The sequence below is a fragment of the Zootoca vivipara genome, chromosome 4 (genome assembly GCF_963506605.1).
Source record: "Zootoca vivipara chromosome 4, rZooViv1.1, whole genome shotgun sequence".
In the NCBI taxonomy this organism is placed as follows: domain Eukaryota; kingdom Metazoa; phylum Chordata; class Lepidosauria; order Squamata; family Lacertidae; genus Zootoca; species Zootoca vivipara.
The window spans coordinates 30,028,123-30,052,498 of NC_083279.1; the positions used below are offsets into that span (position 1 = coordinate 30,028,123).

Sequence of the window (24,376 nt, forward strand, 5' to 3'; positions counted from 1 at the left end):
AAATGTAGACATGGGAAGCCAAGAGGCATACAGACACCAGATCTAGACCTCGGGAGAGTTGCACAGAAGCAAGAACTCTGCCAGCTGAGGCATCCGACATTGATACTTCAGCTTTGCGACACGGAATCCTAAAGGGCAAGGAGGGACAAAAGGCAGAGGAAAGGATTGGAAACCGAAGCGCACACACCCTGTTCCGAACTAACTTAGCCGTTCTTTGGCTTCAGGTTACTAATTCCACCTGACCACCACATTTTCTTACTTTATGGCTGCCGCTCAGGAAGCAACTTGGATAAAGTCCCTTCCGGCATAGCAGGAGGGGAGGTTGCGGGCACCCACGAGCCCTTCACGCGCTGGGGGGATGGCTGTCACCCCCCCCACACCATTGGCTGTGCCCTGGGCACAGCGCTCCCTGGCGCGTCCAATCTGGACGTCCCAGGGGGGCGGGGCTCACTGACTTAAGTGAGCGTGCGGCCGGGGCTGAGTCCCTTGGTTCCTTCCCCCAGCCGCTTCGGTTTTCCTGCCCACCCTCCCTTTAGGCAGGGCTTTCCTTCTGACATTGCTGCGGACCTCGGGTTGGTCGCCGTTGAGGGGCCTGGTAGGAATTTTCCCACTTGGCAAATTGGCTTTGGCCAGGTGGTTTTCACCTACCTCGTAGCAACTCGTCACAACTTTGGTTCCGGTGGTTAGGCATTGGATTATCTCAGAAAGGTTACAGTGGGGGGGGGGAGGTTACTGCCATCACCTCCCCCAAAATGCTGAAGGGTACCCCCTTAAGGAGTCCGGGGGCATGGCCATGTCCGAAGCCGTGGAAGGTGAGGGCCTAAGGCACGCCCCCTATCGGTGGCCCCAGGGTGAGTTCCCAGCTGATCTGCATCGCAGCTCTCACCCAACGGTGGTTAACCCTTCACAGACTGCCAGCACAACGGGCTGGAGTCGGATATAGTTGGCTAGATCCAATGCCTAAGCCAATACCTCTCTACACATGTAGTCAATAAAGTTGTGGCCTTTTAATGCCCATTAACCTTATTCAACGTGTCCTGTGTCTTTTTTTTACTCCTGGAGGGATCTGGGTATCGCCACGTAATAAATTTTAAGGCTTTAACCTCTCTTTCAACATCAACAAATAACAACACAAACGCCCTGGTGTTGGTCCAGCCTGTCACTTGGGCAAGTCCATGTCCACCCATTAGCCAGTCGCACACACCCCATGCCCCTTGAGGGTGTGCTATACTTTGTTTCGAATGCATTCACCCCAAAAGCTCCAGAACTAAAATCCAACTCCTTCTGCAGACTCTGAGACAGGTGTACCAAACATGGGCTGAAGGCAAAGGAGGAAGCGTTGGCAGGAAGCACATGCCAGTAGGTTTGTACCAGCTCTCGCTTCTGAAACATCTGCAAGCTCATTTGTACTGGGACAATTCAACTACAGAGAGCTCAGAAAAGCAAATTTCCCAAGAAATATACAGCATTACAACACAGCTGACACAAGAGTCTTGGAAGCCCACTGATAAAGTACGCAGTTAAGTTGAGGTGTGGAGTTGAGACTTTATGTCCCAGTACAAAAAAATTCTAAGGCAAAGCACCATGACAGGCACAGCATGAAGAGGAAGAGGCATGTTTCCTGAACTGATTTATATGCATATATTTCAGCGAAAGCACACAGGAGAGAAAGATTAATGGAGGAGATGCGAGGGACCAAGGAACGTATTTCAGCCTAGCGCTTTGGCATGTTTCTAAATAGGAAGCAGCTGCCAAACACACATTCCAGTTCTGAGCATATCCTGTGGTTCTGTAGAGGTGTAGAAAAGGCATGGAATGTAAGTACTAGGCACAGCATTCAGGTTCCCGAGAAGCTCAGCATTCATTTTCAAATAGCACGATTCTAGCCCGTATGGCTGCAGAGACAGACTTGAAAGAATCTAAACAATGCCGAGCTAATCCCAGCAACCGGAGGATTCCAGATGGTCGCGGGGAGGGGTTTCAGTGCTCCACAGAGATACTTAGCAAAAGTCCCTGCTCCAACACTATTTGCATAATAACTTCTACAAGTAACATAACTGAGCATTTGCTGGCACAGAACTGATTTACGTGGAAGCAGAATTTTGAATTGTTTTCTTTTAAGCACAAAAAAAGACACATATAGAAAGGAAGGCATTGATGCAAGACACTAATGGGGAACCTGTGAACCTTCTAGGGCGATACCCGGTTTTCAACACTGTGATATACTATCAGCTAAACATTGCGATATACCAATATATCACAATGTCTAGATGGAGCTACGTTGAGGCATTGATTGGTTTCGCGGTTTTCGCTGCATTGCAATTTTTGCCAGTGCCTACTCTTTTGATTCATTGCCCCCTGCATGAGGAATTGGCAGAGTTAACAGGGACTGTAGAAATCAATAAAAGCATTGGTTGGCTTCATGGCTTTTCCCACATTGTGATTTCTGCCTAGCACACCCACACACCATGATTTGTGCTATATTGCCAGGTCAAAAATTATGAAACCGACATCACAATAGGGACTTCAAACTGGTTTCGGACAATACATGGCCCAGCCCTAGTACCAGAGGTTGTTGGCTTCCAGTTCCCATCAGCCCTGGTCAGGGATGATGGGAGTCACAATTTTCTAGCCCTGTTGTAGAAGCTAGCCCTATTGTAGCTTCAAATATTGAACAAAAGAAGCTAAGAAAGGCTGAAAGACCTCACTTAACTTTTGCTCCTCCAAGACCTAAGAGAGAGAGAGAGAGAGAGAGCAGCCCAAAGCAAACAATAGCAGAGGAAGAGGAAGAATAGTTTGGATTTGATATCCCGCTTTATCACTACCCGAAGGAGTCTCAAAGCGGCTAACATTCTCCTTTCCCTTCCTCCCCCACAACAAACACTCTGTGAGGTGAGTGGGGCTGAGAGACTTCAAAGAACTGACTAGCCCGAGGTCACCCAGCAGCTGCATGTGGAGGAGCGGAGATGCGAACCCGGTTCCCCAGATTATGAGTCTACCGCTCTTAACCACTACACTACACTAGCTCACCACAGTGAGTCCCAGGTCCCCCCCCCCGAAATCTCTCCACCATTGTTGAGAACAGCCTCCACTCAGTCAACAGAGGTGAATCTCCCTAGTATCAAATTACTGTTCCCCATCTGAGTTATGATAGAGTCCTGTTGTGGAGGCACAACTCCTGCCCTGCGGCATGGTCCAGGACAGATAAGGATCAGGGAAATTCAGAGTGATATGGCAATAAAAACAACAACATGCATTTCCAACCAAATAACAAGCAAAGTGCAAAGTGATGTGGTAACATCCGTAGGAAATACCTTAGAGTAGGATTTTCCTAAGAAGATATTAAAAAGTTCCAGTACAAAACAGCTCCCAATTCCTCTGGTTATGAATCATTATTCCTTATAAGGACAAAATGTGAATAACTCTGTGGACGTGAAATGTAGTCGAGGTAGCCAAAAATATACCGTTAAAATGTGCTGCAGCATAAATCACAAAGCCAGAGTCACTGTGGGCATTCTGCTAAAAATGCAGACACAGATCTAGTATGGGAAAATGATATTCTTAGGTCTTTTATGATCTCGCCACATCTGCTCTGCAATCCATTCACTGCCTCCGTGCGGCTTTTGCACATTCTGTGCTTTTTTTAAAAAAATAAAAAGCACCACCATATGCCACTTCCTTCCTCCCAACTTTGTCTACCCAGGTCACACCTGGGTTAAAACAAGGAGCACAATTTACCCTTGGGAACTAAGACTACATTTGCCTGTATAGGAGTTTGAGAGCTCCACTTATTGGCCAACCTGGCAACTTTGCTGCACCTTCTTCTTCTTCATTGGCGATCACTCGTAGCTGAGTAAGAGCTTCCATAAGCACTGTTTTAAAATTGAGTCCGTAAGTGATTGTGGAGGCCAATTCTGGATCTACATGTCCTTCCACTTCCATAAATTTCCGGGTGGGAGTTGATCATGGTGAGGGTTTGCCAAGCGTGCCTTCCTCTTAGCGCGTTTCTCCCTTTCATCCTGAGTTTGAGTGTCTTCAAAGCCCATGACACCTTTGGTAAAAGCTATTCTCCAACTGGAGCGCTTGCAGGCCGGTGTTTCCCAGTTGTCAGTGTTTATACATCATTTTTTAAAGATTTGCCTTGAGAGAGAGTCTTTGAACCTCTTTTGTTGACCACCAGCATTGCGCTTACCATAGGAATTCGCTGACTATACCTTTAACTTTGGGAGTTACGGCCCTGTGGCATCCTTCACTGAAGAAGAGGATGTGCAGGAAAGTGCAGCCTTGAATGCCCATTGGTAGAAACTGAAAGGAGAGCTATAAAAGTGGAAGGGGGCATCAGAAACAAAGAGAAAGCAGGGGTATTTAAGTAAAATGTTGATCTGGCATAGCTTAGCCAGGCTGACTACAAGGCAATATGGGGAAGAGGAAAGGAGCTTTCCCCCCATATAAGGAATGGGGCTTTTCAAGTTTAGCTAGAAACATGATAGAGGGATACAAGTATGCATGGTTTGGAGGAAGTGGGTAGAGAAGTTTTTCTCCTTTTCTTCTTCTGATACTAGAACTGAGGGTCACCCAACAAAGCTGAAGAGCAGAATAGGCAGACAGGACAACAGGAAGTGCTTCTTCACATAATGGTGCTGGGGTAGGGAACCTCTGGGCCCTCCAGGGGCTGTCAGACCACGATTCCCATCAGCCCACCTGAGATGTCCAACCATCAGAGATGATGGGAGTTGGAGTCCGGCAACTTCTGGTTGTCTCCTGGTTCTCCATCGCTGACACGGCACACAGATAAACCTTGGCGATGTCCAACAACTCACGGCAGCTCTGAAAGCAGGTTAGAGACATTTATGGAGGAGAAGAAGCCTGCCAACAGCTACACGTCATGATGGCTGCATCCTACCTCCAGGATCAGTGCCGGTACGCCTCTGAACCAGTGTTAGAAACTCGGATATATGAGCGAGGCACCAAATGGTTCCTTAAACCAAGGTTACAGTTACCAAAGTTGCCCTTTGGGGGCAAGACGGCTCTAAAGTCTTATTTTTCAAACTGATGGACTGGCTGTGATTGATTCTCAGTTAAACATCTGGCTAGCCTTGAGCTGGGTTAAGAACTCTGACAACTTAAAGAAAAAAAGTCACTTGATCCAGGGACAGTCCACATAAATATTGGGCTACGCCTACTTCTTTTCCTTAATGGCGATTGCTCCTGCTCCTGGCTTAGGCTGCACAGAAAAAGCATTTTGGTTGCCGAAAATCATTCTGATAGCGCAGATAAAATATAGAATACTGCAGGGTGGGGTATTAGGGCGTGAAAACAGCCAAGGCCCGAGGATCCCCAGACATGCACCTCCAGATGGTGGAGATGTCAGGCGCCATCTTGGCACCCAAGCATCTTTACTTGGTCGCAAGTGATTGACAGCTACGTGCTAAATGCGTCTGGCACCTGGCTACTTTTGAACAGTGCTCTGAACTTCAGCTGCTGGGGAACAGGAGTGGGAGAGGGCTGGTGTGCTCATGCTGTGTGCAAGGTTCCCTTTGGCATCTTGTTGACCACTGTGGGAAGCAGGCTGCTGAGCTAGCTGGGCCTTTGGTAGGATGCAGCAGGGTTCCTCTTACGGTCTTATACTGTAGCTCTCTGTTTCCTCCCAGATTCAGGACACACCTGGCCTTGCATCCCAGCTATTGGTTCTCATTATTGGATGCAACAGCCAATGGGAGGAGAGAGGCACAGCGTACTTGGGGGATTTCAGAAACAGAGGCTGACATCACCACTTAGCAAAGAGCTGTGTGCACCATATAAAATATTTTATTCATTAGATTTATATACTGCCCTTCATCATAGGATTTCAGGGTGGTTCATCGAATATAGGTAAAAGTAAAGGGACCCCTGACCATTAGGTCCAGTCGTGACCGACTCTGGGGTTGCGCGCTCATCTCGCATTATTGGCAGAGGGAGCCGGCGTATAGCTTCCAGGTCATGTGGCCAGCATGACAAAGCCGCTTCTGGCGAACCAGAGCAGCACACGGAAACGCCGCTTACCTTTCCACTGTAGCGGTTCCTATTTATCTACTTGCATTTTTGACGTGCTTTCGAACTGCTAGGCTGGCAGGAGCTGGGACCGAGCAACGGGAGCTCACCCCGCCACAGGGATTCGAACCGCTGACCTTCTGATCAGCAAGCCCTAGGCTCAGTGGTTTAACCCACAGAGCCACCTGGGTCCCTTCACAGAATATAATACAGGATAAAAACAAGCAAATAAGTAAAACAAAACAGCAAAACAATAATATTTTCCACTATTCTCAGGTTAAATTAGTATGTTTGCAAGTCATGGGCCATTAAAAAAAATATTACAGTAGCAGTGGCATTAAAAGGACAGCCGTAAGAGGAAATGTGGAGCACACTTTGCCAAATAAGGAGAGAAGAAGACTGCGCAACCGGATCCAGAGCAGGGCTGAAGATAACCAGCAAAAGTGCTCCTTGGGCTTTGATCGTAAACCTGATCATCTCTCTTTTGGAGCTTCCCAGAGACATCTGGCTGGGCACTGTAGCAAGCAAAACACTGGGCTAGATAAACTGGCCCAGCAGGGCTCGTTTCATGTTTTGTATGAATGAAACATGGTATCTGCAGCTTTTGAAGTAAGTGGCTTGTGAAGATATACTATCCCACACCTGATGGTAATCACATGTAGAGCGCATGGGCGCATGCGCACATCCCTTGCACACTGGGTAATTTGTGTGAAGGGAAGTCGTTGTGAAACAGACCGCCACACAATCAATTCTGCATGGGGGGGGGGGGACTTTAATTGTAATACAATTGTAACACCACTGAGAACCAATGTGGCTCAAGAGGCAGGTACAACCTGGACATACACGGATCGTGTGGAGGCCCAGTTTACATCAACTCTGTCTCTGCAAATCAGTAGATAGACAGGAACTCCAAGGATGTGGCACAAAGGTCCATATATTGTGCATTGGTTCATGTTCGTTGCTAGAGCTGTGGCCTCTACTGCATAAATATATGGTTGGGCTTCCTCAAAGTCATTTCACCCTAAGAAGTTCTTGAACTGCAGAGTGTAACTCTCTAAAATAAATAAAATTCAGAGAGCAAAGAAAAGGAGGCAATTCAGAAGCAACGAGTGTGCCAGGCGTTTAAAGATTTTTATTTTATTTTTAAATAAGAAGAGTGAGACATCACATTTTAAGGGCAAGAAAGAAGAACTTGTCCAATCTGCTATTTGGGTGCCATTTCTTTTTTTTAAAAAAAGCACAATTAGCACATTTTAATACCCTTTTCACAACACCCTACACCACGGGTGTCAAACACAAGGCCCGGGGGCCAAATCCGGCCCGCCAGACCTCATCATGTGGCCCGCCGAGCGCCCCAGCCAGCGGGACCCAGCAGCGGGACCTTGCTGCTGAAGCACCGTGCCGACAAAGTGCCGACAAACAGCTGGGGCCGGAGGGGGTAGAAAGGCAGCCGGAGCAGCGCTGCGTGGAGCGCCCCGAACCACAGCAGGAGGAGGAGGAGACAGCTTGCCGGGTCAGTGCCTGGCAGCGCCGCACGGAGAGTCCCGAGCCTCTGGGACGCAGCAGTGCTCTGTAGCACTTTGAATCCTCCTCCTCCTGCCACGGCTCGGCGCCTGGAAACGGCGGCTGCTGCTGCTGCTGCAGCACAGACAAAGCACCCAGCAGCGCCGTGTGGAGGAGGAGGAGGATTCAAAGTGCTACAGAGCACTGCTGCGTCCCAGAGGCTCGGGACTCTCCGCACGGCGCTGCCGGGCACCGACCCGGCAAGCCGCCACCTCCGCCTCCTCTTGCCTCACCTCCTCCTCCTCCTGCCGCGGCTCAGCCTCATGAACGTGAGCTCAGCAGCGGCTCAGCCTCACGGACGTGCAACTCTGGGTCCCTTCGCACTCTTTTCTGGCGCTGAATCAAGGCGGCGACCCCCCCTTCCCTTTCTTTCTTTCCCTCTCCTTCCTTCCTTATCTCTGTCTTCTCTCCCTCTTTCTTTTTCTTTCCTTCTTTATTCCTTCTTTCCTACTCTTCTTTCTCTCACCTCTTTCCTTCCTCTCTCCCTCCTGCTCCCTCTTTTCTTTTTCTTCCTTCCTTCCTTCCTTTCTTCCTTCCGTCCTTCCCATCTTTCTTCCTCTCCCTCATTCTTATTCTTTCTTTCCCTCTACTTCCTTCCTTCTTTCTCCCTTTCCGTCTTCTCTCCCTCTTTCTTTTTCTTTCCTTCTTTATTCCCTTCCTTATTTCCTACTCTTCTTTCTCTCCCCTCTTTCCTTCCTTCCTCTCTCCCTCCCACTCCCTCTTTTCTTCCTCCCTCCCTCCCCTCCCCTCCCTCTCCCTCTCCTCAGAAACATAGGATGCTGCTTTATACTTCGGGCCCTTAAATCCTGGAACCAGGAGAGCAGCTCCAGTGAGTCAACCTCAGCCAGTCCCTTTGGTGAAGGGTGGTGGCTCACTGGCAGAACATCTGTCCTGCATGCAGAAGGACCCCAGCATCTCCAGGTACTAGTAGCTCTGCAAAGGTCCTGCATGTAACCCTAGCGAGCCTCCACCACCCAGTGCAGTTACCAAAAATCATTTTTCAATAAATTGTACAATAATTGTACATTTGAATATCTACTTGCCATTATTCTGACTATGTTTCTGCTTTCAGAGCTAGTTATTACTTACATTATTACAAAAACAGTAATAATTGAATGCAGTGACAATAATTTATGATAATAAAGAGTGGACACATAGTCCTACAGATACAACCGGCCCTTTGAGGGTGACCAAACTGCTGATGCGGCCCCCGATGAATTTGAGTTTGACACCCCTGCCCTACACTAAAAACACTGAACGGGAGGGCATTTTTTTGGCCAAGGATGAAACGGTCTGCAAATTATGCCTGCACATTATTCAGCAGGTCCTCAGTGACACGTAGAAGACTCTGACAACCTTCAAAATCAAAGTGCAAGTAGGTTCCTGAACTCCACCCAACCACTGCCTGTTTGATATCTTTTGAAGCAACACTGGCCTTCCTTTCAAAAGAGGCAAAATGCTTTGTTCTTTCACCCAAAGGAGGTAAATACCAGCACTGGTGGCCTTCAGAAATTAAAACTGCAGCCAGAAAAACAACCTCTGAAGAATGTAACAGTGCAATAAATAAAAATCAACAAAAGCTTTGCTTGAAACAGTCCATATCTTAAACTCAACTCAAATAAATGTTGTTACTTATTGAATTTATATACCATCCTATACCCAGAGGTCTCAGGGCAGCTCACAAGAAAGGCGTAAGAGAAAATAGTTAAGACTGAAATCCTAGGCACATTTATTAGGAAGTAAGTTCCACGCAAATAAATGTGGCTTACTCTTATTAAAAAATCAGCACTGGGGCGTTAGATGAACTGTATCCTACAATTCCCCACAATTAAGTTGAAATTAGCTTGGGAGCAAATAGTAATGATGATGATGATAATTCAAAGAAAAAGAACACAATTTATATTTTCACTTGCACATTAAGCCACACTTCCAGGATTATACTTTTTTAAAAAAAATCCAAAAATTTCAAACGGACACACAGACACGATACTGTAACCCCATCGCTATTCCAGAATAAAACGTTCACTCTATTATTTCATGAGATGGGACTACTTAAAGTAAAGGTAATTATTTACACTGGTAAAGGTGTGTGGAGGGGGTAAAGGTAAAAAGGTAAAGGGACCCCTGACCATTAGGTCCAGTCGTGACCGACTCTGGGGTTGCGCGCTCATCTCGCATTATTGGCCGAGGGAGCCGGCGTATAGCTTCCAGGTCACGTGGCAAGCATGACAAAGCCGCTTCTGGCAAACCAGAGCAGCACATGGAAACGCCGCTTACCTTCCCGCTGTAGCGGTTCCTATTTATCTACTTGCATTTTGATGTGCTTTCGAACTGCTAGGTTGGCAGGAGCTGGGACCAAGCAACGGGAGCTCACCCCGTCACAGGGATTTGAACCAACGACCTTCTGATCAGCAAGCCCTAGGCTCAGTGGTTTAACCACAGCGCCACCTGGGTCCCATTGTGGAGGGGGTATCTCCCTCTATTAATGTTATTCCTTTATCCTGTTTGATGCTGGCTATGAGAAATCTCCCCCTTGCTTTAATCCGGTTAGCTCAGAAATAAGCCAAGCTATTTCTCCACCCAAACCAGGAAACGGATTGGCTTATTTCCAAGCCAAAATGAATTTAGACTGAGCCCATTAAACTCCTTCCTTCCCGCAAACTCAGCAGTCCCCCAAACCCCTCTCACCTTGATGGCAAATGGCGGCTAGCGGGAGAGAGGGAGAGAGCTCTCTTTCCCTGCTGGTGCCAGGAAATGCAATTTCTCCACGAGCTACTGCAGTGTTTGCAAAGCCCTTTGGAAAACTTCATTTCACTAGGCACAAATTAGATGTGAGACTTCCTTCTGTTGCTTCCTCTCCCCTTGCCTCTGCCATCAAAGCAAGAGCAGCAACAAGATAAATGGGGTGATTGGGAGTGGGCACAGCACTGAGTTTGAGAGAGTTTGGGATCTGGTTAGGGACAGGGAGGGAAGAGTATTTAATACTGAAATATACTCGGTGTCGAGAGTGAATTTCATGCTCTTTATTCAGCTCATGGTCATCAAGGAGAAGAGGAGAAGAATGGCTCTTTTCCCAAAACCATCTGCTTATATACATTATTTACACAATGGGCCTTGCGTGATTGGCTACTTCAGGGCTACACCTGTGGGCCAATCAGGTTGTGGATTGACTTCTGCCTGCAGCCTGATTGGCTGCTCCTACAGGCCAATCAGGTTGCAGATTCACTTCTGCCAGCCGCCTGATTGGCTGCTCCTGCAGGCCAATCAGGTTGCGGATTCGCTTCCACCTGGAGTTGGATTGGGTAGCTCCTGCGGACCAATCAGACTGCTGATTCTGAATCCTATTGTTCTAGGATTCAGCTCAGTACATAACAAATACATACCCCACCTTTCTTCAGAGGAGCTCAAGGCAGCACACATGGTTCTCCCTCCCTTCACCCTCATAACAGCCATGCGAGGTAGGTCAGGCTGAGAGGAAGTGAGTGGCCCAAAATCACACAGTGACCTTCACGGCTGAGTGGGGGGTTTGAACCCTCCCTGGCCTCCAAGGTCCATACTCTTAACAACTCCACAACAGGACCTGTCCATTCTTTACCAACCTGGATTAAAATCTGAGGGTCATGAGTGATGGAGGAACTGGTCATGGAGAAAGTTCCTTCATGAGCTTAAAATCACCCCATGGATGAAATAAGACAATGGGTGCTAGGCAAGCTAAGCCAGTTGCTATGGTAATGGCCCACTGTTGACTATACTGTATACAGTGGTACCTCTACTTATGAATTTAATGTGTTCCGAACGCACATTTGTAAGTCGAAAAAATTTGAATCCCATAGGAATGCATTGGGAGAAAAAATTCGTAAGTCGAAGCAACCCTATCTAAAAATTCGTAAGTAGAATAAATTCTATCTTAACCACATCCAAGATGGCGGACGGAGCTCCATTCGTAAGTAGAAACATTCGTAAGTAGAGTTATTCGTAAGTAGAGGTACCACTGTATATGATTAAGGGATATCAGCTCAATAGGTTCAAGCTCTTGTGCCGTGTCAGTCTTGAGAAGTGAATCAGACTCTGCTACATCTTAAATTGCTGGAGCAACAAAAACACTTTCTACTTGTCTGTATCTATAACTGCAAAGCCTACAAGCTAGCTGTACTGTATATGTCAATATCTGGAACTGTATTACTGAAGCCTTATCCTCTTCAACAGTAGACTCTGTGTGTGGTGACTAGAACTGGGGACAACTTCCGCTGCATGGCTACCTCACCTCAGATTTCTAACCATGTCCACAACCAGAAAATCCATTTTTTTTAAAAAAAAACCAATGTGGCACACAGGGGCCACTATCCAATCTATCCAAACTTGCGCCAATACAAAGACTTTCAGGTGCTTCATTACCTTTAAAGAACAAAACAAAGATCATTCCCCATTGTCGCCTTCTAACTCGAGACCAGCTATTAATAAATAAAATAAACACTAGTCCCAATAGAGTTCTATGGGTGCCCCAATGTTGACTTCCCCTCATTGTGAAAACCGTCCATGGGACTTCTCTTTGATCTCCAGTGCTCTGAAACACATCTTTAAATAGCAAAGGTCGGTGTAGCCGATATTCCCGAACTCTTACAGTGCTTCCCCCAGTGGACTCCTGTAAACCAACAAATTCATCCCAAATAATGCCTGATAGGGCTCTTAGAAGTGGCCGTGACATGCTCATTACATTTCCTGGCTGCCATATACTAAAATAGTTCTCGACTCCAGGCCTGTGGGAAGAGCTGGGGGAAAAAACAGGGCTGTGGCATTTCAGGAGGAATGTGTAGAGGAAGTTATAGTTTCAGAAATTTACATCATGTCAAGTGTATTTCTCTATTCCAACACAAACTGCAACGTGCTCTGAATGCATGATTCATCGGAGAAGGCTGGATCGGTTTTCTAATCAGATAAAAGACTTGCCAGGGGAAAAAAAGTTTATTAAAAAGCAGGATGACTATATAAGACTAAAGTTACTGCATCCATTTCTTGTATCAATATTAAAATGAGAGTGTTTTTAAAGAAATCCTTTTTTCATTGTTCAGAAATACCTGGGTACTAACCACAGGGAAAGAAGATAAGCAATTTGGTGTTAATTTACAATTTAACCTATCAAGCGAACAAGGTGTGTGTAGGAATAATAAGGCTTAAACGCGCTATTAAATGGCTTTCTGAGTCTCTGAAAGTGCTAATTTCCCTTTTGTAAAGCCAGCTGACTTCAATTTGATCTGAGAATTCACACCAAGAAACCTGAGTGACTCAGTTGTGGTTTTTTTTTTAGAATTATAAAGAAAAGAATTTGCTGTCTTTTTGCTTGGAGTGTGGGGGGCGGGAGGTACAATTCACAAAACTACCTTGTCTTGGATGAAATAACACAATTGTTTGCTTTTACAAAATGCTAGATGCCTGGAATTATTTTCTTAACACTTTTTTTTTTCTTTTGTCAGCTACGGGACTCATTGTACAGCCCTTGAAAAATAAAACTCCTGAACGGTGGAAAGAGAATCGGAAGGGGATAAAGCATGTTATCTGAAAAGAAAACACTTTTCACCCAGAGCAACTTTCAACATTTAATATTGCTTAACATATGAAGATCATCTGGGCGTTATCCTTGAACATGAAAAAAATCAAAAAGTAATAGAGGCTTTTACTGAAACACAACTACTGATTTTCTCCCTGCTTCCAGGCTCAGTGCCAGACAGTAAACAACTGCTTTTGGAGTTTTGGGAAATGTCACCTAGTCAGTTACAGGTATTAGCTGTTGTAGATGCTCTCTAGCAAAAGAATAACCTTTGGGAAATTCAGATAATCTGAGGCATCCTCAAGCTTTATTGAGTCTTCCTGGGCAGCATATTACAAGAGCATGCGCCAGCAAAAATCACCATGTGGAAAAACCATGAAGTCAGCCAATGCCTGAAGGAGCGTCTCCACCTCCATCGTTCTGCCCGGACACTGAGGTCCAGTACCGAGGGCCTTCTGGCAGTTCCCTCGTTGTGAGAAGCCAAGTTGCAGGGAACCAGGCAGAGGGCCTTCTCGGTGGTGGCGCCCGCCCTGTGGGACGCCCTCCCATCAGATGTCAAAGAAAAAAACAGCCCCGTCGAACGTTTGACTTCCAAAAATAGTTCCCAAACCGAAACAGTCACTTCTGGGTTTGCGGCGTTTGGAAGCCAAAACGTTTGAGAACTAAGCTATGACTGTATTGTGATGTTTAGCTGGTGATATATCCATAGCTGCCAAGTACCCCGTTTTCCCCGGGAAACCCCCCATTTTTACTTACCTTTTCCTGGTGGTCCTCCGTATCACTTTGTCTCCCGTTTTTCTCCGTTATTTTCTCCTGCCGGCGGCCATTTTTCTGATTTGCCCTTCTATGGGCACCAAAAATGGCCACCGCCGGCTTCAAAAGTCGCATCTACGCATGTCCAGAAGTGCATTGACGCTACTTCCTGTGTCGACAGTGGCCATTTTGGTGCCCATAGATGGGCAGAGCGACACCGGAAGTTGCGTCGATGCACTTCCGGACATGCGTAGATGCGACTTTTGAAGCCGGCGGCGGCAACTTCCGGTGTCACACGGCTGCCAGTCCCGGATTCTGCAGTCCGGGACTTGGAAGGTAAGGATATATCACAACGTTGAAAACCAGATGTCGCCCAGCCCTACTATGGGCTGTGAGTATTTAAATGCATTTAAGTCACTCACTGCTATTTCCAGAAGCTGTGATCTAGGATTACATAAACCAAGAGAAGAAATACTTTTTAAAAGTGCTTTTCCATCCACCCAAAAATGCTAAGAAAGAAAGAAAGAAAGAAAGAAAGAAAGAAAGAAAGAAAGAAAGAAAGAAAGAAAGAAAGAAAGAAAGAAGGGGCCGAAAACTTTATTCCAGACTGGTGAATCTGCAATGTTTTGTTCCAAGCTTTAAATATACAGTAACCGTGACATATAAAAGTGTGTTGTAATTTCTCTCTTCCAGATTTAACTGCTGTCAGAGGGTTATGGTGCCTGTCCTTAACTTTATAGATCACTGCTTGTCCCAATACCACAAGAATACTAATGTGAAGGCAACATAAATAGCCTAAAGCTACACACTGCTATCAAGAGCAGCTGAAAGTCTAAAGTTGTTTTTTCACACTGTTTTTTGGGGTGGGTGGGTGGGAGTGGAGTGGAAGGAGAAGACAAAGACTTGTTATAAGGTAGAACTACACATTACTTCAGCAACTATGCACTCCCAGATGCACAATGGGTGATGCAATATTAATATTTATTTAGTTGTTATTTTTCATACCCTTCAGTCCTCCCCAATCAGGGGGCACTGGGAGACAAACAACAAGAACTAGTCACAGAAGCCATTTTGTTCTGGCACCCACGGCCCTTTTATCAATGTACGAGAACTGGCACCTCCTTTGTTTACCCATAAAACACCAAGTTCGTAAATAAAAATCAAACCTATCCATTCTGAAGGAAATCAGCCCTGAGTGCTCACTGGAAGGACAGATCGTGAAGCTGAGGCTCCAATACTTTGGTACTCATGAGAAGAGAAGACCCTGATGTTGGGAAAGATTGAGGGCACAAGGAGAAGGGGACAACAGAGGACGAGATGGTTGGACAATGTTCTCAAAGCTACGAACATGAGTTTGACCAAGGTGCGGGAGGCAGTGCAAGACAGGGGTGCCTGGTGTGGTCTGGTCCATGGGGTCACGAAGAGTCGGACACGACTAAACAACAACAACAAGACTCTGACAAGTATGGAAATAAAGGTTGGCCACTGCAGCATCCTTCAGATATAGCTGGATTATAAATCCTATAATCCCTGGGTCATTGCTTAACTCTGTTTCTCTTACACAGTTCTAGCCTGTTTTAAAATCTGATATTCTTCAAAGTAGGGGAGTTGGGCGAGGGGTGGGGCTTTCAGACAGAAACTTTGAAACTTATCTCACACACGACAGTCCATACTTGTAGGTGAAAACGGATTTTGCAATGTCAGGTTGGCTATGTGAGCACTAATTTTGCTCTCAGGCACCGATTCTTCCCCCAACAAACAAACAAACCCCACAACCCTGACCCCAAATAGTTGAGCAGTTACTGTGTTGGTTCTCATCAGGGACACTTCATACACAGGTCAATTGAAGCAAGTTTTTAAAACAACAAAGCGAACCACTATTGGTCAGATGCACAAAAAGAGGGTTGTGTCTTTCAAAACCCATTTTTAAAAAACCATGCTTTAAAAGCCAAGTGCCTGGTCACTAAATATGTAATACTATGCCCATGACTTTTTATTAAGGTTTGTAATTATCATCTATCAGACGTGTTGCATTATCAAAGGCAATTATCTGCCTTAAGGAAATGCTTTGCAGGCTATGATATGAATTTGGTATATTATCGTTATTATCAATGTTTATTTATATAACAACACCAGTGCACAAAATCATAGAGCTGTAGAGTTGGAAGGGACCCCCAAGGGGCATCTAGTCCAACTCCCTGCAATACAGGACTCACAGCTAAAGAAACCCTGACAGACGGCCATCCAAACTCTGTTTACAAACCTCCAATGATGGAGAATTCATCACCTTCCGAGGGAGTCCTTTCCACTGCTGAACAACTCTTACCATCAGAAAGCTATTCCTAATGTTTCGTTGGAATCTCCAACCCAGATCCATATAAAGACCGATAAACACATTATGTTAACCACCTTAGTCTGGCCGTAGTTAAGTCCTTGTTAGTAGCCTGACTGAGGAGAGACTGGTTGCACAAGTATATACATGGAAGAGTTTGACTACAGGTCTAAACACTTCGTCTGCCGGTAGCAAGGCAAGGCAACTATTAGCGGAGGCAATAGCAACAGGGCCAGCATTTTAAAAACTCATTAACCCAACCACCACAAACCACAAAGGCAAGAAAGTACTATCAATGTGGCATCTCTTCCTCGGTGGTCAGATAAACATTCACAGAGTGCTTATCTTGCTCAGCTAGATAATGATCACACGCTGTACATTAACATGCATTGCAACAGCACTCCAAAAGCTCTTTACTTTCTATGTTGTGCTTTCAAACTTCATGCCTACACAATGGATGGAAATCATTCACTAGGAACATAGGAAACTGTGCCCATCTTGGTCAGTACGTATTGTCTACACTGGCCTATTTTGCTCATCAAGCTAAGTGTCAGGGCAGTAAATCACACCGTTCAAGTTGGGAGTCAACTCTCTGTTAACAAGAACACTTCCCTCATCTCCATGACTTTCCCCAAGCAGTTAGAGACTGCCTGACTAAAGCCAACCTCTCTTACCCCCTTTTCATGCCTCATTTAATTTCGAGAGACAAAAGGGGAGAGGATCTTATCACAGCAGGAGTGAGAGACATGTGTAATTCTTTACCAGCCTGACTCATCTCTGCCTCTTGGCCTCCCGCCTCCCACTCTCCTGCTTCAGCTTCTGTCTCTGATTCTGGACATCTGTCTGCCACAGACTCCCCCTGCTCACTAAACCCTGTCACTTCCCCAGCTTCCAACACCTCTTACTCCCAGTCTTCTCCCTTCTCTCTGACCATTCATTGTCATCCCACCACCACTCCCCGAGCTCTGAGCCTTCTTCCCCTGGGGGTTCCCCCAGCTGGTTCCTCTCATTGTTCCTCCACATCCAACCAGTCCATGACAGTAAGCTAAACCACAGTAGCACAGACACCTGAGCAAGCAGGCTTAGTCTTGAAGAGCTAAACCACAACCCTGGGATAATTGTGTAAGGAGGGACAGTGTGTGCCCAAGTGCAGTGGCTTCACCACGTGTTCAAGGTACTTGTCTGCCACAGAGAAGCCTTCTGTACTCAATGGAGGTTCGCATATGTTTTAGGGCCCTGGATAATCAGGGTTCCAGAACACATGGGAGCCTGCAGCAGCAGCAGCAGCAGCAAGCTAAAGTTGCAAAACAATGAAGCATGTGATGGAGCAATGGAGAACCTCTGAAACAACAATGGGATATTAGCTCTGCCCAAGCGATGATCGAGAACAGCAACAACTGGGGAAAATCAGACATAATATTTGACAAGGATAGGAAGAAACATCACGGACAGAATAATTGCTACCCACAGGAAGAACAAGGATATAGTTTGAATCCTTCACCTGTAGCTTTATAAATCATTTTATGTGTCAATACAAATGGAGGTCGTTAAAATTGCAGTTGTTCTATAAGGGATTGTTATTTTGACTGGCGTGTAATTGAAATTAATAAGATTTTGGAATGCAGAAATGAAGTAAATAATCAAACCATAAATTCTAGCACGCAGGGGGCCACCTAAATTGTATAATTTGGCATCTGAATGATTGGTATTAGTAATTGTATTATAATTTGGCATTGTTACAATGAGGCTATTATTGGATTATTGTAATTGAAAACTAATAAAAATTATTATCGACCGAATGCATGGGAGCCTCCACTAGTACAGGCAGCTTCCCCGTTGCAGAAAACCATCCTTTAAGATGCAGAGAGCAAAAGGGAAGGAGGAGAATCAAGAATGCTTGTGAAGCTGTATGTCCCAAGAACTTCCAGGTTTATGTGCTTTTCTTTCTATTATACAGTATCATTCATCTGTGATCATAATTCACTGGCTTACATCAGCACCTGAATTATATCTGAGCTGAAAACATCAGCCTTGATAAGCACCAAAAGGTGAAAGAGGAAGTGGGAAGAGTGAATCTTTCTTTCCCACTTCTTCTTTTTAACTTTATGAGCTTTTTCAAGGTCCACAGAGAGAGTAGGAAAGAAAAGGGAATTATCTGGAAGGTTGGGGGGATGAGAACAGAGTAGCTGGGGGTGGGGAGTAGAGTGTCACAAGAGAGACAAAGGAGAGAGGGGGAAGAGATCCACCCACCCACCCACATTTGATCCAGTGAAATGACTCCTCTTGCATTTGCACAACTTCCTCCCAAACCACCATCAAATAACCAATGACTGGACCATATACACTAAATGGCTCTGATAACATGCTGCAAAACCATAGGGCTTTGTAGTGATGGACACACAGTCAGGGAGTTGTTGCAGGTGAGCTGTGCGAAAGCAAGCTGATTGGCAAGCTCGGCAGAGCCCTTTTTTATTAGCACAATATGCACACGTGTAGGAACAGTCTGACCTTTAGTGCTTTTACATCGTGAGCTGACACATATGTTCCCTCTGGTATTTGCGGGACTTGCTCCACCACGTCATGTTCCTACCAAGTGGGAAGCGAGCCATGCCTTTTTCCAAAGGGAGGCAAAGGTCACAGACAGGACGGCGGTAGACTACTGAAAAAGCCAAAGGTGAGACCGAGGGCATGACATTCAGACAGCTGCAGCTTGCCTGTGGGCAGTGGTTTGCCTCGCGCCCCGAAGGTCAAGCCTTGGCTTATCTGCACGGGGTGTGTGTGTGTCTCGTTTACAAGGGATCCCCTCAAAACAGCCATCAAACCAAAGATGACACCTGTGTCCTCTGCTGGTGGGTTTGGTGGTCGCCCTGTGTAAAACTCATGACGATCCATGACATTGCACCAGATCTGGGACACTTACTATGAAGCCTAACCCTGGAAGCTTTAACGTGACGGCAGTTTCTTTTAGGGAACCCTGTGTAAAACCATACAAAATCAAAAGTATCTGTTTTAATTCCACTGGATTCAACCCTGGGAAAATGTGCTATAATAATAATAATAATAATTTATTTATAGCCCGCCCTCCCCAGTGAGAGCCGGGCTCAGGGCGGCTGACATCAACAAGATCACAACAAAACGTAAAAGAAAGAAAAACAATCAATTAAAATGAGGATTAAAATACAATCCAGATTTAATTTTTTTTAAAAAAAATGCAGCCTCATTTTCAAATGGCCCAAATCAAAACCATAAGGGAGGAAAAACATAGGGGTCAGACTGAGTCAAGCCCAAAGGCCAGGTGGAACAGCTCTGTCTTGCAGGCCCTGCGGGAAGATGTCAAATCCTGCAGGGCCCTGGTCTCCTGTGAGAGAGCGTTCCACCAAGTTGGGGCCAATACTGAAAAGGCCCTGGCCCAAGTTGAGGCCAATCGAGCCACCATATGGCTCAGGGTCTCCAAAATATTGTTATTTGTGGACCTTAAGGTCCTCCGCAGGGCATACCAGGAGAGGCGGTCCCGTAGGTACGAGGGTGGCATGGGGAGCAACCAGGGTGCTGGTGCCCATGGCACTCTCAAAATCCCAAATGTGGGCCCCCAAAAGTTTGAGACCCCAGATTTTAAATCAGGATTATGAATGGCATACCATGAAGTTCTGTGCCATGGCTTGACACAAGCTACCCGCCCAGCAAATGCTGCTGTGAACTTTCCATTACTTGGGGAAAGGAGAGAGTAGCAATGTTTCTGCAACTGTTGATTCAAGGCAGCAATATCTGCTGACTCCTTGGCATCTCCTCGAAATTCTGTGGCAAAGCCAGAAAGAATTGAGTCCAGTGTTTTGGATAATGGCATTATAATTAGGAATGCATGTAGATCAACGAAGCGCACATGTGAAGGGAAAGAAAGGAGGACAGAAAAGGGCTGGCCATTCCTTTTTTGCCATTATCCATAAAAATAAAAACGTTGCGCCTTGTGGTCAGGCAACACATTTTGGGATGTTAATGACAGCAGCATTTGCCTTTGGTATCAGTTTTTCCACTGTTCGCTTTATTCCAACTTGTGTGTTAAAGAGGAAAAAATTGCTCTGGACAGAAAACCTTGGCTCTGTTTTACAAAAGAAAGAAAGAAAGAAAGAAAGAAAGAAAGAAAGAAAGAAAGAAAGAAAGAAATAAAGAAAGAAAGAAAGAAAGAAAAGCACACAGCAACTTCAAGACACTTCCAGTACAGGAACAGCTTAAAGAAGGACTTGTGTATGTTAGTGCTAAAGATTTGCAGTCCTAATTTTAAAATGTGAGGTTAGCCCATGTGCTCATGAAAGTCATGCATTTAGAGTTTAGGAAACTTATACACGGAGAAGCTGTGCGCGTTCTTAACGTACCAGGCCGGTGGTCCAGTGCGACAGCTGGATTAGCACACTAGCCCAAAGATTCTCAAAACATTTTAGGTATTTACAGGCCAGTTTGCATTTTAATAGACAGTCCGGTGAGCTGCTCAGCAGCCTTCACCCTTCATGACTACTTAGACCACTTCCTTTGACAGTTGATAGAACAGCATCTCTGTGGTTCTATAGTACTGTGAGGTTATAACTCAGTTATTATTAGCAGAACACACTCAAAACAGCTCTTGCGGCAACCCTGGGGATTGCCAGGCAATAACAGGGACTGAGCTTCCACAGTCACACATTGATCATGGCTGGGAAGTACCTGAGAGGTGGGAAAAAAACTGATAGCATTGTGTTGCTTTCCTCCCCTTTATTTTTTGTCTCACTGAGAACTAGGCCACTGACAAGGGCAGAAGCTGCTAGGCGGTTTCCCTCTCACTCACTCCTTCTAAAGTAAATCTGTACAGAAGATTATCCTGCTTCCACTGAAGTGCACGAACTGCAGGATGATTCCCGAAAGATACGCTTTCATGTGCCAAAGTGACAACCTTGAACGCCGGCATTCTGGTCCTGCTCTGCTGGCTTTTAACTGCAGTCTGGCGCACGGAAATTAAGCAAAACAACCATAAATCTCCTCGGTTCTCCTGATGCATGTATTTTATTACACCTTCCCCGCTGCAGAGGATAGCTGCTGCTTTAAGCCAACGTGCTCGGGGAGCTAGGCCTCCTTGAGCAAGAGTGTCGGAGAGAAAAAAAGGGAGAACAGTCCCAGATGATACAGAGACAGGGCAAAGGCCCAAAAAATGAAAAAGCTCCATCTGGCACGCACAAGTTTTGGGTAAGCCTCCAAGTTCTAAGCAGACTAGTCTGGAATTATTTTGGAAATCAATTGGAAGTATATAACAAATGCTGCACATCACAGCTAGCTGATTCCCAGAAATCAGGCATGATTTGTGGCCTCTTTCCAATGGTTGCAATCCATCTCATCTGCATTGCTAATGTACATAGGGGCGATAGGTGTGGCAAAGTTGAAAGCAGGCAAAGGTAACTGTTTGAATACATTACAGACCGTGAATCCAACACACCTCTCACCAAAATCTGTGTCATGCAGATAAAAGGTCCTTGCAGGCTTCTAAATGGGTAAATGCTGGGGGGGGAGGGGAGGCAGTGGCACTGTGGTGGCAGGCTGTGCACCTGACCTATGCACATAAACGATGGCATTTATAGAGAGTCCCAGGGTGAGAATGCAGAGGGCCAGGCATTACAGAGAGAATTGCACATGTGGGGATCCTGACCGATATTAGAATAAACACGGGCAGCATAGCTGCCAAGTCTCCCGCTGAAAATTGCGGGATCAGCAGCGGCGCAGCACCGGAAGTCGCTTCTACGCATGTCCGGACATGCGTAGAAGCGACTTCCGGTGCCGTGCTACCCATGTCTGGGCACCGGAAATCGGGCGGCACCAGCACCCAAAATGGAGCGTCTGGCAGGTAGGAAATCCGGGGGATTTCCGGGATCCTTCTCCATTCGGGAGAAAAGCAGGAAACGGATTAAAATCCAGGGGTTTCCCGTGAAAAACGGGAGACTTGGCAGCTATGATGGGCAGGAAGGAAGGCAGAGCCTGCCACTGCAATGCCACGACGCCCCCTTCTTCACATGCCCATGGGAAGCATTCTGAATGCTTGCCAAGGCCATTGTAGCAACTGAACTAATCCCAAGATGTTTAGGAACCCTTGCTTCCCTTCTCTGGAAAAGACACAGAGGTGCCTTTTCTACATTGCCTCCTGGACCAGTGGTGGGCGGGGCCAGAGGCAAAAGTGGGTTAAGGAACCAATAGGACGCTTCAATTTGCACAGCAGAGTACATTCTGTGTCCAGAGCGGCTGTCTACCAGCTCCATCTGGTACGCCAGCTGCGACCCTACCTGCCCGCAGACTGTCTCACCAGAGTGGTGCATGCCCTGGTAATCTCACCTTTGAAGGTGACTCGGAAACTACAACTAATCCAGAATGCGGCAGCTAGACTGGTAAGTGGGAGTGGCTGCCAGGACCATATAACGCTGGTCCTAAAGGATCTACACTGGCTCTTGGTACGTTTCTGAGCACAATTCAAAGTGTTGGTGCTGACCTTTAAAACCCTAAACTGCCTTGGTACCTGAAGGAACCATCGGTCTTCCCATCGGTCACTGAGGCCCAGCTCTGAGGGTCTTCTGGCAGTTCCCTCACTGCGAGAAGTAAAGTTTTGGGCCACCAGGTAGAGGAGGGACTTCTTGGCAGTGACGCCCTCCCTGTGGAACACCCTCCCATTGGATGTCAAGGTGATAAATAACCATACAATTTTTAGAAGACACGTGAAGGCAGTCCTGTAAAGGTAAGCAAAAACTGTTTGATGTCTTTCTGAGCCGTCTTCCCGAGGTTTCACTTCTGGCATGGCACAGCACACCTCAGGATGCGCCCAAACATTACAGCATCCCTTGAGAAAAAAAAAAGCCTGTGTGTGGCAAGGCATAAACATCACAGCACCGATGCATCCAAGAGGAACACACAATGCACGCATTACCACAGCATTAGTACTACGCACATGTGTTGCACGAACACGGCAGTGGCATGGCGTTGGCACAGAAGTTCACCATGTGATATTGCTGCCTAACTTGTAAAAGGGACACCACTGGGATGCAAAGAGGCCTCAATCCCCATTCTTGCTCTGCGCCTGAGATCGAAACATTTTCTCCCTTTTTATTTACGAAAAGAAACTGAGGGGAGGAAGCCTAAAAAGTTATACATTCTACAGGCCACTAGCCATGGTGACTTCTGTGAAGTAAAAGCACTCATTAAACTCATTTATCCTCCTAGCAGCTCATTCCAAAGGCACCGTGAGGCATTTGGGATGGCGCTTGATTGCCAAAAGGTCACAGTTCTCAGCGATAATAGCCGTAAGCAGTCCACACTCCTGTTGAGCTCAGCCCTACCGGAGCAATTCCCTCAGGCAGTTTTCTGCAACCGAGGTCTTCAGTCAGCAGCTCTACTTTTTAATAATCTTGTTTTGAAATTATGTACAGAATAAACCTCAGGAAGGGAAGGAAGATAATATGTTTTGAAGGGCCTCACCTGCCAGTTTATCTCCCATAAATGTGAAAGGCCAGGCAACTAGTGAATGCTGTTGGGCGGAAACAGGATGTTTTCCCACTTTTTAATGGAATAGCTGAAATTCAAGCCCAGTGGACAGTGGACAAGTACAGTCATACCTCGGTTTAAGTACACTTTGGTTTGAGTACTTTCAGTTTAAGTACTCCGCGGACCCTTCTGGAATGGATTAATCCACTTTCCATTACTTTCAATAGGAAAGTTCGCTTCAGGTTAAGTACGCTTCAGGTTAAGTACGAACTTCCAGAACCAATTACACTCATACTTCGGGTTAAGTACGCTTCAGGTTGAGTACTCCGCGGACCTGTCTGGAACGGATTAATCCACTTTCCATTACTTTCAATGGGAAAGTTCGCTTCAGGTTAAGTACGCTCATAGCTGCCAAGTCTCCCGTATTCCCCGGGAAACCCCCGTTTTTTCAGCTGTTCCCAGCCGAAAAAACGGATTTTTTTGTTTTCCCCCGGTTTATTCTGGCGCAGTGGCCATTTTGGAACTGGGCGGAGCATGCTCAGAAGCGACTTTTGATGCTGCTTTGCCCAGTTCCAAAATGGCTGCAGCGCGACTTCTGGTGCGGCAGCCATTTTGGAACAGGGCAGAGCAGCATCAAAAGTAGCTTCTGAGCATGCTCCGCCCAGTTC

At 46.2% G+C, this 24,376-nt stretch overlaps 1 protein-coding gene across 1 annotated transcript in view; it reads right to left on the reverse strand.

Moving 5' to 3' along the window:
* LOC132591981 (phospholipid-transporting ATPase VA-like) overlaps positions 1–24,376 on the reverse strand; it is a 79,604-nt gene that overhangs the window by 25,508 nt on the left and 29,720 nt on the right. The window lies entirely within an intron of this gene.